The following is a 15705-nucleotide window of genomic DNA, read 5'->3' as shown; positions in this document are numbered from 1 at the left end:
AGCAGGATGCACTTGATGTGGTTGCTGCTGGTGTTCGGCTTGGCGGGTGCTGGTGCAGGGCAGGTCCGGATGCAGGTGAACTTGCATGCGTGACAGCTGAAGGGTCCGTGGGGGCGACGTGGGGTGGCTCGGTAGCATCCTGGGGTTCGGCCGGTGTTGAGAGCAATGAGGGTGGCGGCGGTGTACGTCAGGCGGGTCGGTCGGGGTCCCCGTGGGCCAGGGGTCCTGGCACTGGGCGCGGTCCAGGCGCGGACGGGCGTAGACGGGCTTACCTTTGGCGTGCCTTCGGCGCACAATCGGCGCGCCCACTGCGCGTGACCGCTGCGCGTTCGCACGGTCGCCATATATGGCCAAGTGCGCGGGGGGCGGAGCAGCTGGGAGGCGGGAGCGGGGAGGGTACACAAAGAAAGGGGCAGGGCTAGCGGTGATGGCGGGAAGCGGGGAGGGATGAGACGGGGACGGCAAAAAACGAAGGCAAAACAGGCACAAATGGGGGAATAAAACAATTCAACAGAACAGCTTACAAGTCAATACAAATCAATACAAATCGTATGACAACAACAGAGACAGGTACACAGGCCAGGAAGCTAGCACAGACCACGCCGCTTGGTGGCAGGGGGCGTGGTCACGTGGCGGAGCCGGGGCAGCGAGGCACAAGGCGGGGAGGCACACGCAGCAGCAGGTGGCCGTGCGGCGCGGGGGTGTCCTAGAACTAGGTCACACTCACCTGCGTCGCACGGTCGCCATATATGGCCAAGTGCGCGGGGGGCGGAGCAGCTGGGAGGCGGGAGCGGGGAGGGTACACAAAGAAAGGGGCGGGGCTAGCGGTGATGGCGGGAAGCGGGGAGGGATGAGACGGGGACGGCAAAAAACGAAGGCAAAACAGGCACAAATGGGGGAATAAAACAATTCAACAGAACAGCTTACAAGTCAATACAAATCAATACAAATCGAATGACAACAACAGAGACAGGTACACAGGCCAGGAAGCTAGCACAGACCACGCCGCTCGGTGGCAGGGGGCGTGGTCACGCGGCGGAGCCGGGGCAGTGAGGCACAAGGCGGGGAGACACACGCAGCAGCTGGTGGCCGTGCGGCGCGGGGGTGTCCTAGAACTAGGAACTAGAACTAGAACTTTGAAAAAAAGGGTCTGTTTTCACTGTGAAAATGTGGTGTGTCCACGTTGCATTTTGGGCCGTTTCCTGTCACGGGCACTAGGCCTACCCACAAATGTGAGGTACCATTTTTCTCGGAAGACTTTAGGAAACGCGGTCGGTGAAATTTTGTGGATCCATGCAGATTTCAGAACTTTCCACCACAGAAATGTGAGGGAAATGTGTTTTTTTAAAAACACATTTTGAGGTTTGCAAGGGTTTCTGGGTAACAGAACCTAGTGAGAGCCAGACAGCGAGACAAGTCACCCCATCCTGGATACCCCTGGGTGCCTAGTTTTAAATGTATTGGTTTGCTAGGTTTCCCTGGGTGCCGGCAGAGCTAGGGTTCAAAGTCTACAGCTAGGCACTTTGCAAAATAGTTTTAGTTTCCACTGTAAAATGTGGTGTGTCCACGTTGCGTTTTGGGCCATTTCTGGTTGCGGGCACAATGCCTTCCCACACAAGTGAGGTACCATTTTTCTCAGAAGACTTTGGGGAATGCTGGGTGGGTGGAATTTTGTGGATCCACACAGGTTTCAGAACATTTCCACCTCAGAAATGTGAGGGAAATGTGTTTTTTACACATTTTGAGGTTTGCAAGGGATTTTGGGTAACAGAACCTGGTGAGAGCCAGTCAAGTCCCCTCATCCTGGATTCCCTTGGTGTCTAATTTTCAAAAATGTATAGGTTTGCTAGGTTTCCTTAGTAGCAGGCAGAGTTAGGGTTCAAAACCTACAACTAGGCACGCTGCAAAAAAAGGGTCAGTTTTCACTATGAAAATGTGGTGTGTCCTCATTGAGTTTTTTTTCCGTTTCCTGTTGTGGGCTCTAGGCCCACCCACACAAGTGAGGTATCATTTTTCTCGGAAGGCTTTGAAGAATATGGGGTGAGCAGACTTTTGTGGATCCACGCAAATTCCAGAACTTTCCACCACAGAAATACGAGGAACATGTGTTTTTTTACACATTTTTAGGTTTGCAAGGGATTCTGGGTAACAGAACCTGGTATGAGCAAGTCACCCCATCCTAGATTTCCCTGTGTGTCTAGTTATAAAAAATGTATAGGTTTGCTAGGTTTCCCTAGATGCCGTCAGAGCTGGGTTCAAAATCTTACAGCTAGGCACTTTGCAAAAAAGGTGGTGTGTCCGCGTTGCATTTTGGGCCATTTCCTGTTGTGGGTACTAGGCCTACCCACACAAGTGAGGTACCTTTTTCTTGGAAGACTTTGAGGAATGCTGGGTGGAGGGGATATCATGTATCCACGCATATTCCAGAACTTTCCATCACAGAAATGTGAGGAAAATGTGTTATTTTTACAAATCTTTAGGTTTGCAAGGGATTCTGGGTAATAGAACCTGGTGAGAGCCAGTCAAGTCACCCCATCCTGGATTCCCCTAGGTATCTTGCTTTAAAAAAAGTATAGATTTGCTCAGTTTCCATAGGTACCGGCAGAGCTAGGATTCAAAAGCTACAGCTAGGCACTTTGCAAAAAAAGGGTCAGTTTTCACTGCAAAAATGTAGTGAGTCCACGTTGCATTTTGGGCCATTTCCTGTCACGGGCATGAGGCCTACCTACACATTTTTCTCAGAAGACTTTGGGGAACTCGAAGTGGGGGGAATTTTGTGGATTTACGCCCATTCCTGAACTTTCCACCACAGAAATGTGAGGAACATTTGGGTTTGTTTACAAATATTTAGGTTTGCAAGGGGGTCCGGGTAATAGAACCTGGTGAGAGCCAGTCAAGTCCTGGATTCCCCTTAGTCTAATTTAAAAAAATGTGTAGGTTTGCTAGGTTTCCCTATGTGCCAGCAGAGCTAGGGTTCAAAATCTACAGCGATGGAAATTTACAAAAAAGGGTCAGTTTTCACTGTTAAAAGAAAGTGTCCATGTTGCATTTTGAGCCATTTCCTGTCACGGGCACTAGGCCTACATACACAAGTGAGGTACCATTTTTATCGGGAGACTTACAGTAACACAGAATTGTAGAGCAACTGTTATTACCTATAGATTTTTGATGCATTTCTGCCTTCCAAATGAAAGACAATGTGAAAAAAGAAGTCATTTTGAAAAATGGCCCGTAATTCTCATACTAGTATGGGTACTAACAATTTCGGAAATGCGCAAATATATACTGTTTCTAAACTCTGGGGCAGATTTACAACTTCTGGTACATCTCTGCTAATCAGTAGGGATGCGCCAGAACAGTTGCAACAAGCCAAACCATCCGTGCACCACCACTGCACCGTGGTGCCCCAGATGGTCAGATGCGTGTTGCATCCCCTGGCGGAAAGGCAGTGCATTGCTGGAGTCACGTCGCAAGAGCGACTCAGCTCCAGCGAGGCTCTGGGTGCCCCTATGCCTAACATGCTGCATCAATCCTTACGCCTGCTTCAAGCAGGCGTAGGGTTTTGACGCAGCATGGCCGTAAATGTTACTGAGGCGTTCCTGCGCCGGTGCGCCCCCCCCCCCCCCCATGCCAGAGCGCCCTCATGTGGTGCAGGGCTTTACAATGTGATGCATCTCCCTAGATGTGTCATGTTGTATATACCCATCAGCATGGTGCTGGCTTTGCGCTGCTGCTGCGTCATAAAAGTGACGCAACAGCAGCACAAATGTGGCTTACGGGGCTTGTAAATCTGCCCCTCTATATTTTGTTGCAATTTCAGAAATACATAGGTGTCTTTCATACCGATTTTTCCATGTATGTATTTTCCCAAATGAATTGCTAGGTACATACTAAAAAAACATTGCAAGACCCTGCTCAGTTACAGGTTAAAACGTTGACACAAATGGCTGTTTTTTTCCCACTAATTTTCAATCTTTCCTATATTCAACGGTTAGTCTCTACAAAGAAACCTTGAAGGATCTACACAAATGACACCTTGCTGAATTCAGAATTTTGTCCACTTATCTAAAATGTATAGCTTTCCAGGATCCATTATTGCTTTCATACCCATTTCTACCATTAACTGGAAAGAGGTTGAAAGCACAAAAAATACCAAAAATAGGCTATGTCCCAGAAAAATGACAAAAACTGTGTAAAACATTTTGGTTTTCTGACAAAAGTCTGCTTGTGCCTGAAAGCTGGGAAGATGGTGATTTCAGCATCACAACCCTTTTTTTTATACCATTTGCAGGGAAAAAATCAGACGCTTTCATTTGTAGCCCATTTTTCCCCAAAAACATAACATTTTGCTGTATTTTTTCTAATTTCTGGATCCCCTCAAAGGGAATCCAAAAACCTGGGGCACCTTTTGAATTCCCATGATGTTGGAAAAAAAGGAGGCAGATTTGGCATGCATACCGTATGTGGTCAAAACGTTACAGGGGCCTAAGCGCGAACTACCCCAATTAGCCAAAGGCTTAGCGTAGGGGGGGGGGGGGAGGCCTAGCAGCGAGGGGTTAAAGCATAAAATATCCTTTCAAAGCTGACAACCAGGAATGCATGTGCATCCACAGAAGTCACCTAAAAATAATTGGAAAATCCAATATGGTTCAGGTTTAGGGTTGCCACCTAACTTGCTCCCTAGCAGAGCCACCATCATTTTAATGTCTCAGTTGAAATAAAAATAAGCAAACTCACCTAATGCAGGAATTTTAAGCCCTTATCTGCGTTCTAGACATGAGTAAATCATCCATGACAAATAATTCACTTAAACTAAGACAGAAGAGCCATTTTACAAATGAATACATACGATTTTGTTTAAAGTCCTATTTTGGGCCTTTACAGGCTCTTAAACCAACAACAAATGGTGACATTTTTTTTGGAAAGGTGGCAAACCTATTTAGGGGTTAAGATCTATTGGCTTTGCCAATGTTATTTTTACCAGTAGTTCATAAGCACATATATCAAGAGCATAACACTTGCATTCCATATGTGATAAATCCATAAGAAAATAACATACAACATAATTTGCGCAAGAACAAATGCATCATGGACATCTGTCCTTTCTTGAAAAATTCATGCAGATTGTGCTGCGAGTTAAGAATGTCTTATGATACTCTTTTCTAAATGACTAAAGAATGTTGAACAACATCTGTCTGGACAATATTCGTACATGTGTCTATTTCTTGGGGTTGTCATTACAGTTCGACTGACGGAATCGATCCGGCGCTTGGACCTAGAAACCCTTATGGGTTTTTTGGATACGTCTGCTTCTGTCGAACCAGATGAGACCATTTTATCTTGCTGTAAAATCCTGGAACATCGAAAAAAGGTATCTGTCAGTCTTCATTATTTTACATGGCATTTAAGGCAATGAGAGGCAGTGAGGTTTAGCTACATATGTGGTTGTCTAACATTGTGGTATATTGTAGTGTTGTATTGTGACGTGTGCTTTACTGTACTGTAAAGGACTGTGTAGTGTAAAGTATTGCTGTAATATGTTAGGTTGTATTGGGTTGCAGTGCAGAGCAGTGCGTGCTGTAGTGTACAGTATAAATAAGTTATAGTGCGATAATGCAGTGTTATATCACATGTTTGCAGTGTATTATAGTCTTGTACAGTTTTGCAGTGACCTGCTTTACAGTAGTGCAGCTTTGTGTGTGTTATGGTGTAGTGTTGTAGCATGGTGCAATGATGTATTGTAGTGTATTACCATGCTGTGTTGTGTTGCAAGTACCTGGGATGACATATTTGCATCTAAAGCATCGATTAAGTATGCATATATATTGCACTTCTTGGAGGAATCATTGGGGAATACAGAATTGTAACCTTTGCTTCAGCATTTCAACTCTGTTCAATCAATCAATAAAACTTTATTCGGATAACAAAGTATCCATAAAAGTACAGATACATAAAAGAACATAAGAGTCACAAAACAATTAAAAAAGAAAAAAAGAAAGTAGCATCGTAAATTTTCAAAATACATACAGGTTCACAGATCAAACATAGTCAGTCTAGCTCGAACAGCTATACGCAAAAAAGTGCCAGTGCGAAGTATGAGTTCATCATTGTCCATAGTTAATATCATTAAATATGCATTTTCCAAGCTAATAGGCTTTAATATTTTAAAAACCATTTAATGTATTTTATATAAAATTTACAAAAGAATAAAAAATGCAACGCAGATTGGCCACTCGATCCGTCGCACGGACAGAGCAAGGAATCAAGTTCTTTCTGGTGACAAACAGGAAAACAAAGTGCAAATTTGATTGAACCTGCCCTCAAGCGGAATAATAAACCCCGCACCCAGTGGCTCATTGCAAGTGTCAGATAGTGGGGCATGGGCGAAGTTAAAAAATCAAAAGCCAGATATGTAGAAACAGTGATCTTAGGAGATTCCCTGTCCAGTCTTTCTTCATCATACAGTGTGTATAGAGCAATTCTTATTTCATTTTTATGTGGGAGATTATCAGCAGTGTTCTTAATAAAAACATTCCCATAGTTGATGCTACAAAAACTATTATACACTCCAGAAAGCCAGGGGATACTCATACATTTATCACAGTTCCGACAATCAGTAATAATATCTCTGGAAAGTGAAGTCGCCGGGTTCTTCCAAATAGAAAGCCAGAGCAGGGCAGGACGAGCACGAATGAAGTTTAACTCCTTGTGACAGACATATTGTGTAGTAGAGATAGGAACACAGAGCATCTCCCTGAGAAATCTGTTCTCTTCCAATTGAATAGGTCCACACTTGGTCACACCCCAAACCTCCGCGCCGTAAGTGGCAACGGGGGTACACTGGGCTTTATACATTTTTAAAATGGCAGATAAGGTACCAGTGTGTTTAGAACGGGGTAGGCTGAGGATTGAGTTGATGGCCTTTGAGAACCTACTCCTGGAGTGAGCAATATGCTCAGTCCAGGAGTTGCTCGCAGCAAAGACCTCCCCTAAGTAGGGAAAACTATTAGTGGACCATAGTTTGTCTGCACCTACCAAGATACTACCTAACTGTCGTTTATTAGGGCCACAAGACATAATAAAAGATTTCTTGAAATTAGTTTTTAAGTCAAGGGATTCCATATAGTCAACAAATCTATGTAAAGCATTCGGGGTGCGGCCCATAAGCCCTGCATCATCTGCGTAAAGCAGAACGGGAAGGGAGTTGCCCAAGATTTTCGGCACGTCGTGAGTAAGAGGGGTGAGCGTTTTATGCAGACCATTAATATAAATAATAAAGAGGAGGGGAGCTAAAACGCAGCCCTTTCTGACCAAACTAACACAGGCTTCCAAATCTTTGTGCAGATAGGCCAGGAAGTGCACAAGGTGCTCATCTAATCCGTAGTTCAAGAGAGCTGTCCAGAGCTTTGATCTATTTACAAAATCGAACGCAGAGGACAGGTCCATGAAGGCGAGATAGACTGGCGATCTGCGTGCAATATTATATTTCCCCAAAATTAAATTTAAATTGAGACACTGCTCAATGGTTCCGACCCTATTACGGAAACCTAATTGGCAGCGTTCCAAGATACCATTATCCTCGGTTCAACTCAGGATCTTATTGTATAAGATCCTGCCAAGTGTTTTTAGCGTAATATCGATAAGGGAGATGGGCCTATAGCAGTTTGGTTGTGAACAGTCTCCCTTTTTAAAAATAGGGACGATAATGCTTGTTGACCAAGTACGAGGAAGGGGAGCAACAGTAAGGTTATTGAACACATTTAAAAGAAGTGGAGCCCAGACGTCTACGTTTATTTTGATAATATCAATGGGTAGGCCGTCAGGGCCCGGTGCCTTACTCCCCATGCTCTGATTAATAGCATCCTCCACTTCAGGTAAAGTTATTTCAACCCTTGGTGGATGGCAAAAAGACAATGGGGTCGGCTCCGGGCAGGGCGCGGCATAGATGGCATTAAAATGATTCACCCATGCTTCACCTGTGATGGTACAACTGATCGGGGTCATGAGCTGTCCAGAGGAGCGTAAGTCTTTAACAGCCGACCAAAAGGTATTACCCTTCTTTAGGTCAGCGGCTCTGGCTAAAACAGCCCCACGACCTTCTAAGATCTCTGTTTTCCTTCTACTAACAGCAGCTTTATACCTGGATCTAGCTTCTCTTATTTTAATGGAACAGATTGGTTTAAAAGACAGTGCCCTTCGCACCTCCCTGTTTGCCTTGGAGCATTCGTCATTAAACCATCTGGGATCTTGTGCAATATCCCTGCAAGGTACAGATAATAACATTTTAGAGGCTGATCAAATCTTGACAAAATCATAGACGGCCTTGGGATGGGGGGCTGTGTATAATAAGCATGAATTGAAGAGATATAAATTATCTCTGACTATGGCAGGAAACACTTCCCTAATGTTAATCCCCTGCCATCTGAGTCAAAGTTTGTCTATGGAGGGTGAGAGATTCCTAGCACCACACTCCTTATTAAAGATGGGCCGTGATTCCATACTCATGACAACCCTAATAGGGTTGTGATCCCCTTGGCTCATTGGGATAACAGCACCATCCAGTAGACAGTCCGCTATACGGGGTGAGGCAAAGAAATAATCAATAGTTGAGGAACACCCCCTGCCTCTAAAAGTTGGCACTAACTGTTCATTAGGAAGGAAATTAACAACGGTGTCCATGACATTTTGCAGGTTATGGGTATGTAAAAAGGAGGACAATTTAGTTCCCCTTTGACAAGAAGTGCTTTGCCCATTTCGCCTGTTGTGTGGGGCCACACTCGTCAGCATAGCATTAAAATTTCCACCCAGAAGAATACCACAAGTCTTATGAAAATCTGGCCTAGACTCTAAATTAGTAATAAAATTGAATAAATCAAGAAAATTCCTAGTAGGAGAAGTGTTAAAATCGTTGTTATAAAAATTAATCAAAAATAATGAAACTTTCCGTTTATATAAAAAAGCTTGGAAGTGCAAATTGTCAGTTGGTATGTTCTTAACACACCCTAAAGCAGAAATGTTAATCCAAGTTGATAGACCGCCAGAAGGGCGATCCAATCTTGGTTTAACAGCTAGGGTGTTATGGCATTGGAACCCATTAAGGTGCAATTCTTGTGTGGCCCAGGTCTCCTGAAACATCACAATATCCTGCTGGTTTATCAGGCTGAGCCACTCCACATCTTCTAACCTGGATTGATGACCAGCGACATTCCAGGTTAGGACTTTTAGGTTGTTAGCTCCCTCTATTCTAGTCAGTCTGGGTGGGTTATTAAAGTTCGACAAAAGAGATAAGGCACAGGAGACATTGGCATGCTCTAGATGGTAAGTTTGTAAAGGTGGTTATCAGTCAGGAATATCCAGATCTGACAGAGCAGAAAAGCGATTAACCAAAGGTAGGTCTGCTGGTGTGTTAGAATGCGGGCGGTTGGGGGGTTTGTAGAAGTAGCCCAAAGGAAGGGCGCAAATGTCAGTACAAGCCCTGAAAATGTGCTCCCGTGAGGAAAGGATATTACGCACCGATTGGGGCTTACTAAAAGTTAATAACAATACAGTCCCCCATGATTTTTTGTGGGATAAACCAACCCACCCCACTCTACGCACCATCAGTATTTCATGCAAGTTAGCGGGATTGAAACCTTTATGTTTCTTAAGCCAGTCCACACACTTGTTCCGTAGGTTGACCCATGACTCCCTCCCATTAGATGACAAACTAGGAACGCCTGCCAGAACCAAGACATAGGGGCAGGAAGCCGGGGAAGATTCAAGACATCAGTATTAGGCTGTTAACAGATGGGCAACACTCTAGTATTAAGCAATTTGTTCTTAAGCGTTAGAAGATATACAAGAAGGGTGCTGTTTATTACAATCCTCCAACCCAGGGCCAGTAGCAGCAATGGGTTTTAAAGTGGTGCCATCTTGACCATTAGTACATGAATTACTGACACTAGCTGCCATGGTCACCAAGGTATGATCGATAATCGGAGGAGGAGCACAGTCTCTGAAATTATTTATACCAGGCTCTGGTGTAATCAACCGTTCTAAGTCATCCAATCTTTTTTGTAGTATACCAATGTTCTTTTCAAAAAGAGCTTTAATATAACTTTAATATATCGCGCCAGGATACCCCGTGGTAATAGAGCGCGCTATAAAAGTTTTAATAAACATAAACATAAACATAAACATGGTTCTCAAGCTAGAGTCCAAAACATCAATAATGTTACCTGCTCTTAGTGGGGGTGGTGCGTCATCAGTCTGAATACCAATAGAAGAGGTGGTTAGTATGGATGCAGAAGGAACGATGCTTCTTATATTTTTAGGAGGAATTTTGGGTTTCCTTAAAACAGGTGGAATGAATCGTTTCCGTTTTGCTGCAGGCTCCTGTAGCTTGGTAGAGGCCATGGTTTTGGGGGCGCGTGCCCGGGCAACGAAATTTGAGCCATTAGGTGGAACAATAGGTGGAGTCTCCGTAATCAATCATGTTGGCGAGGGTGATGCCTCAGACAGTGGCTGTAAGTTTGGCGATAAAGAAAGACGAGGATAAAGGGTATCGCCCTGATTTAACGTCCAAGGATGCTGGTTAGAGCATCCAAGGACAAACGCCGTACAGTAAGCTCAATTTCGTGTGGTAAATAGTTGTCAGCCCTGACAAGAAAATCATCCAGAGTTCCTGCAGCTCCCTTGCGTTTAGTCATTGTCAAAAACTTCTTGGCCCCAATTAACAAGAGTTACTAATAGGTATATATGCAATCGGGGTATTTGTGCTACAATATTAATAATCAGTACCTTCTGGCCGATGAGGCCCAAGTAGCAGATGTCAAGGGATGGGCCCAGCCCGGCCTCCTCCGGACTGTGACGGCCTTGGACGGTCCCGCCCTTGTCCCGGGCTTCTCCCGGGATGCTCCCGCACGCTCCATGCAGCGGGTGCCCAGGCTACTAACATGTCAAGGGAGGGATCCAGTGGGCAGAGTCACAACGCGGGACCAGGTGGTGTTGATGAAGCAGGGACTCCTGGTAGAGTGAGTCCCTGCAGGCATTCTCTGCGTAATCTCCTTCAGTTGAGGAGCTGCCCCAGGTCGCAGGCGCCAGCAAATGCCCAGGGAAGTGTATATTCTCGTCCAGAAACCGCGATGCGGCAAGCAGTGGCGGTAATTAGCGGTAAGACCTCCCCAAAGCGGCAGCCAGACAAGGACAGTCAGTACTCCTCTCACAGCAACTACGGCACCCCTGTGTTAGTTTAGAGATTGTGGGAGACAATGCTGGACACTATTACCTTACTGTTACATGTCATGGCAAAGTCGCTGGAGTGAAGAAAGAACAGTTACACTGATAGTTTACTGTAAAAATACTTCAGTTCTTAGGTGTGCAACCTAGAACCATTAAGACTGGATCATGCCAGGTATTCCAGATCTTCCTATAAAACAAATATACATAACACATTCGAAAAGAAGATCATTCCAACACTGTGGTTAATCCAGGAATCTATCCTGAAACTTGCCTTGCGAGACCTTTTTGAAACCCCCTGATCATGATTAAAACTAATATGTGAATAGAAATGTCTCATCTTTAGCTATTTTAGACCTAACAATGTTATGTTGAGTGTCATATAAAGGAGAAATGTCTGAAAGAGCAAACATTCATACCTTGTTCCTACTCTGGGTATGGACAGTTGAAAAAAATAAAGAAATATGGCACCAGGAAAAGGTTAATGATTACCAATGCAAAAACAATAAGGGACCTATTCACAAAAGTAAATTTACACACATGTGTACATTTACTCTTAGACTTTGCAGTAACTTTACTGCTTTTGCCACGGCACCATTTCCCTAAGCGTATATACATATACAACCATTCTCCTTAGTAGCAAAGATTTCCCAGAGACACTACCATTGCTTGAAATCTGCAGAGGTTGTTTACTACAAGTGATGACTCCACACACTACATATATATTGAAATTGAGGGAGATCAAAATTAAGGGGCTCATTACGATGGCGGATAGTTGCGGTGCTGAGACTACCCGCCGGTATGGCGGCGGTCCCACTGAGTGAATTAGGAGGTGCCCGCCACTATGGCAGGCACATTCAGGGCCCTGATCATTGTGGACACACAATGCCAAAATGCCACGTAGCGCATTTCCATACACAACGTGGCAGGCACCACGCGGTGCGTGCCACCTTGTGAATGAAAATGTAGGGGGTGCCATGGGTACCCCCAGTGCACATACATCCTCCCCCCATACAGAGGGGGCCCGCAAGGGGTCCCCAAACCCATCCTCCGCCAGCCTTTCCATGGTAGAGACTGGCTGACGCTAGCATTGTCATCTGGTGGGCTGTGGCGGCTAGGCAATGCCGCCATTTTACCCATGCTGACCGCTCCGCCAGGCAATCGTGAGGATTGTCTGTGGTGAAAGGGTGAAGGGCGGTCTTTGTTACCGCCGCGGTAACAAGGCTGATTTCACCTGCCATTCTAATGTGGCTGGGGAAATGGGAATCAGGTGGCGGGAGGACCGCCACCGCCGGCCCAGCGGTAGTGGTCCTTCCGCTATCATAATGAACCCCTAAGTGCCAATTTTGTTAATTGATGCTGCTGTTGTACATTCTCTTGGTACATGCCATGGTTTGTAAGTACCGGAAATAAACAAACTGTAGGATCTAAATACGCAGCCTATACAATGCTAGACATTTAGAGCAGCCTCTTTAGGAAGTTTATACAAAAGAGGTTTCACACATGATAAGCATGCATGTTTTATATAGGTTGCACAGCAGTGTTGGGAATGGAATGTCCATTTCACGATGACTAGCATCATTGAGGGATTACAGGCATCCTTGAAGTACATTTTCGACATTTATTTATTTAATATAACATTCGTGCTTTAGAAATTGGGTAAATAGATACATAGATTAGGAGACAAGTATTTATTTAAATCATGATAGTTGATTCTGTAAACTGTACGCGCAATCATGTTTTTATTGTGAAGTTTATGGTAAATGGCAAATCTATTCCGATTTATTAAGAAACATTAACATTAACTTTAAATATTAATCATGTGCAACACAAAAGATTATGTATTCTATGTCTGCATGTGACTACAAAATGGCTGCCTCGTTTTTAATCTTTTGAGATTGATTTGAACAGTTCTCTGTTTATGTATATGCTTTAAGATTCTGCCAATAATAATGCACTGTTTTTAGATTGAACATATTTTGTCACTATGGGTAGCTGACATTGACAAAGGCCAGGGAGCCGAAAAGTGTTGCCAGCTGTAGTTTGCACGTACAATTGAAAATGAAATATCAAGAAAAAAGAAGCCTTGAGTGACCAGCGTCTTTCTGAGGGAAAACAACATATATATACTATATATATATATATATACAGGAAAATGGCACATTTTGATTCTGAGCAGCCCCTGAAAATTTGGGGGGGTTTCGTCAAGGGGGGGCCGAGAAAAAAGGGGGGTCCCAAAACGCGTTTTTCCCATTCATTTTTCCATAGGGCGGTTGGAATCACTTTTAGCTCGAACGGCTGAATGAATTTACACGAAACTTGGCAAAATTGTAGATATGGTTTGCCCGTCGTGCCTTTGCTATGTCTCAATATATGTGCTCCAGTGGATTTTGAGAAATTAGCGTTTCAAAAAACAGAGATATCTGTAACAGCCCTCCGGTTAGCGCTCCGGTTCGCGTACCTGACGCGTAACGGAACTTCGCTAGGAGAAGCCGATTGGCTCCCCGGTGACTGTGAACATTCTAAACAGTCCGGAGCGGCCGCCATCTTGTGTCTCGGTAGGATCGAGACACAAGATATGGCAAAAACAAAGGGGGAAATGAGCATAAGGGGGCAGAGTACATCCTCCCTGACCCCCTAGGTTTGATGAGGGGGCTTTAAAAGGGCCCCGCGGGGGGGGGGGGAAATTTTTATTATCGTTTTTGCGCGGGGGGAGCGCTCGGTACGCGCACCGGGAAGCGGTCCGGGAAGCGTAATAATGGGAAAATAGGATAAAAGAATGTTCAAATATTTTATGTTTATTGATTGTCCTTTTTGTTTTATTTTTTTTTTAATTATTTTTATTTAAGTACCAACATTTAGGTACCAATGCAGAGTCTAAAAATAAAAATACACAGTTTTCTTTGTAGATATCTTGCATGTTGTTTCAGAAGTTATTGTGGTATATGGAATTCATAGCGTAGTCTGTCAGGAAAGCAGAAACACCATGGAGGCAGAAGATGATAGAGAGATGTTAAATACACATTGGAGATAATATAGTGGAAGAAAGGAAGTAACTATGAGCAAACTTACTATGTAACACAAAAAAGTTGCACAGTATATTTAAAGTCTAATTTTACATTATAATCAATTTGCTACTAGTTTAAAAAATACATATAAAAATGAACAATTTTTGAATTATTAAATATAAATTTATTTTTCTGATTCGTTTTCAAAATTAAAAAGAACTTCTAATAATTCATTGTCAGAAATTTTCTCATTTTCAATTAGGTAATCTACTGATTCTACACATTGCAGAAGTTCAAAGTCCTGTGTTTCATCAAAGAATTCAGAGTCAATTTCTGTATCTTTGTTGCTTTCTGCAACAATTTCGAAGTTATTTTTTTTCTCTCCTTCCATTTTTGTGCTGTAAAATGAATTTTAAAAAAATATATCAGTACAGATAGGGCACTGTTGGGTTTAAGTACAGACAGGTAGTTTGGTTTTTTAAACAGTGATTTTATCTTTGGGCAGTGTATGGTATCAGACTGGAAGTAGAAATATAAAAAAATGTATGTGATAAAGCCTAAGTCAATTCTTAATTATACAAGACAAGCCTAACTCCATCCATAACTAAAACAGAGAAGTCTATCTTATTCTATAAGTATTACAGAGGGATAGTATATAACTATCAGAAAATGTTTTCCTAATTAACTTAAAGTGCAGAACATACTTCAGTTTTTAAAATAACATCTTACCTTTCCAAAAGAAGTTTAAGTTCTCAGTTGAAATGCACTTGATATGTACTTCAGGAAGTAGTAGTCAAACTGGCTGTGTTTCTCTCTCTTTCTTTATATATATTCAGGTACATAACCAATCAAATGTCATGAAATAATAGAAGATATTGAAAGTAGTATTTTGATTGGTTGTCAATTCTAACACTTTATAAGTGTTTTTGTTAGGTAATTTACCTCAGGATATTTAGTCAGGCTTACAGTATAATGTTCTCAATGGAATTCCATCAAATTTGGGTAAATGGTAGGGACTGCTATGTAGTAGGGCCTATTCTATATTTGATGAAAGTGTCTGTAGTGGTTTTTCTGTAAATTACTTTCCCACCTTTTTTTATCGAGCGCTTACCGGTGCGCTCCTCGGTACGCGAACCGGCAGCGTTATGGGAGTCCTCCATTTTGTGTATCGGTAGAATTGAGACATAAGATGGAGGACAAACAATGTTCGGAATGGGTAGAAGGGGGCACAGTAGACACTTTGTGACCGTCTAGGTTTTCTGAGGGGGGATTAGGACGCTGATATATGCAAAAATAAAAAAATAAAATTTTTGAAAATTTCGCGGGGGAGCGCCCGGTACGCGCACCGGTAAGCGAACCGGGGAGCATACTTTGGTGGAAAAAAAAAGTTTGAAAAATATAAACGTTTTGAATGATCAGAGGTAGGGTAGCTATGAAAAGAGCTATTGGGTTCTGTGGCTAATTTAGGTACCTACAAGTA

The sequence above is a fragment of the Lissotriton vulgaris genome, unplaced genomic scaffold (assembly GCF_964263255.1).
Source record: "Lissotriton vulgaris unplaced genomic scaffold, aLisVul1.2 SCAFFOLD_1381, whole genome shotgun sequence".
Taxonomy (NCBI): Eukaryota; Metazoa; Chordata; class Amphibia; order Caudata; family Salamandridae; genus Lissotriton; species Lissotriton vulgaris.
Note: the sequence above shows the minus strand (reverse complement) of the source record.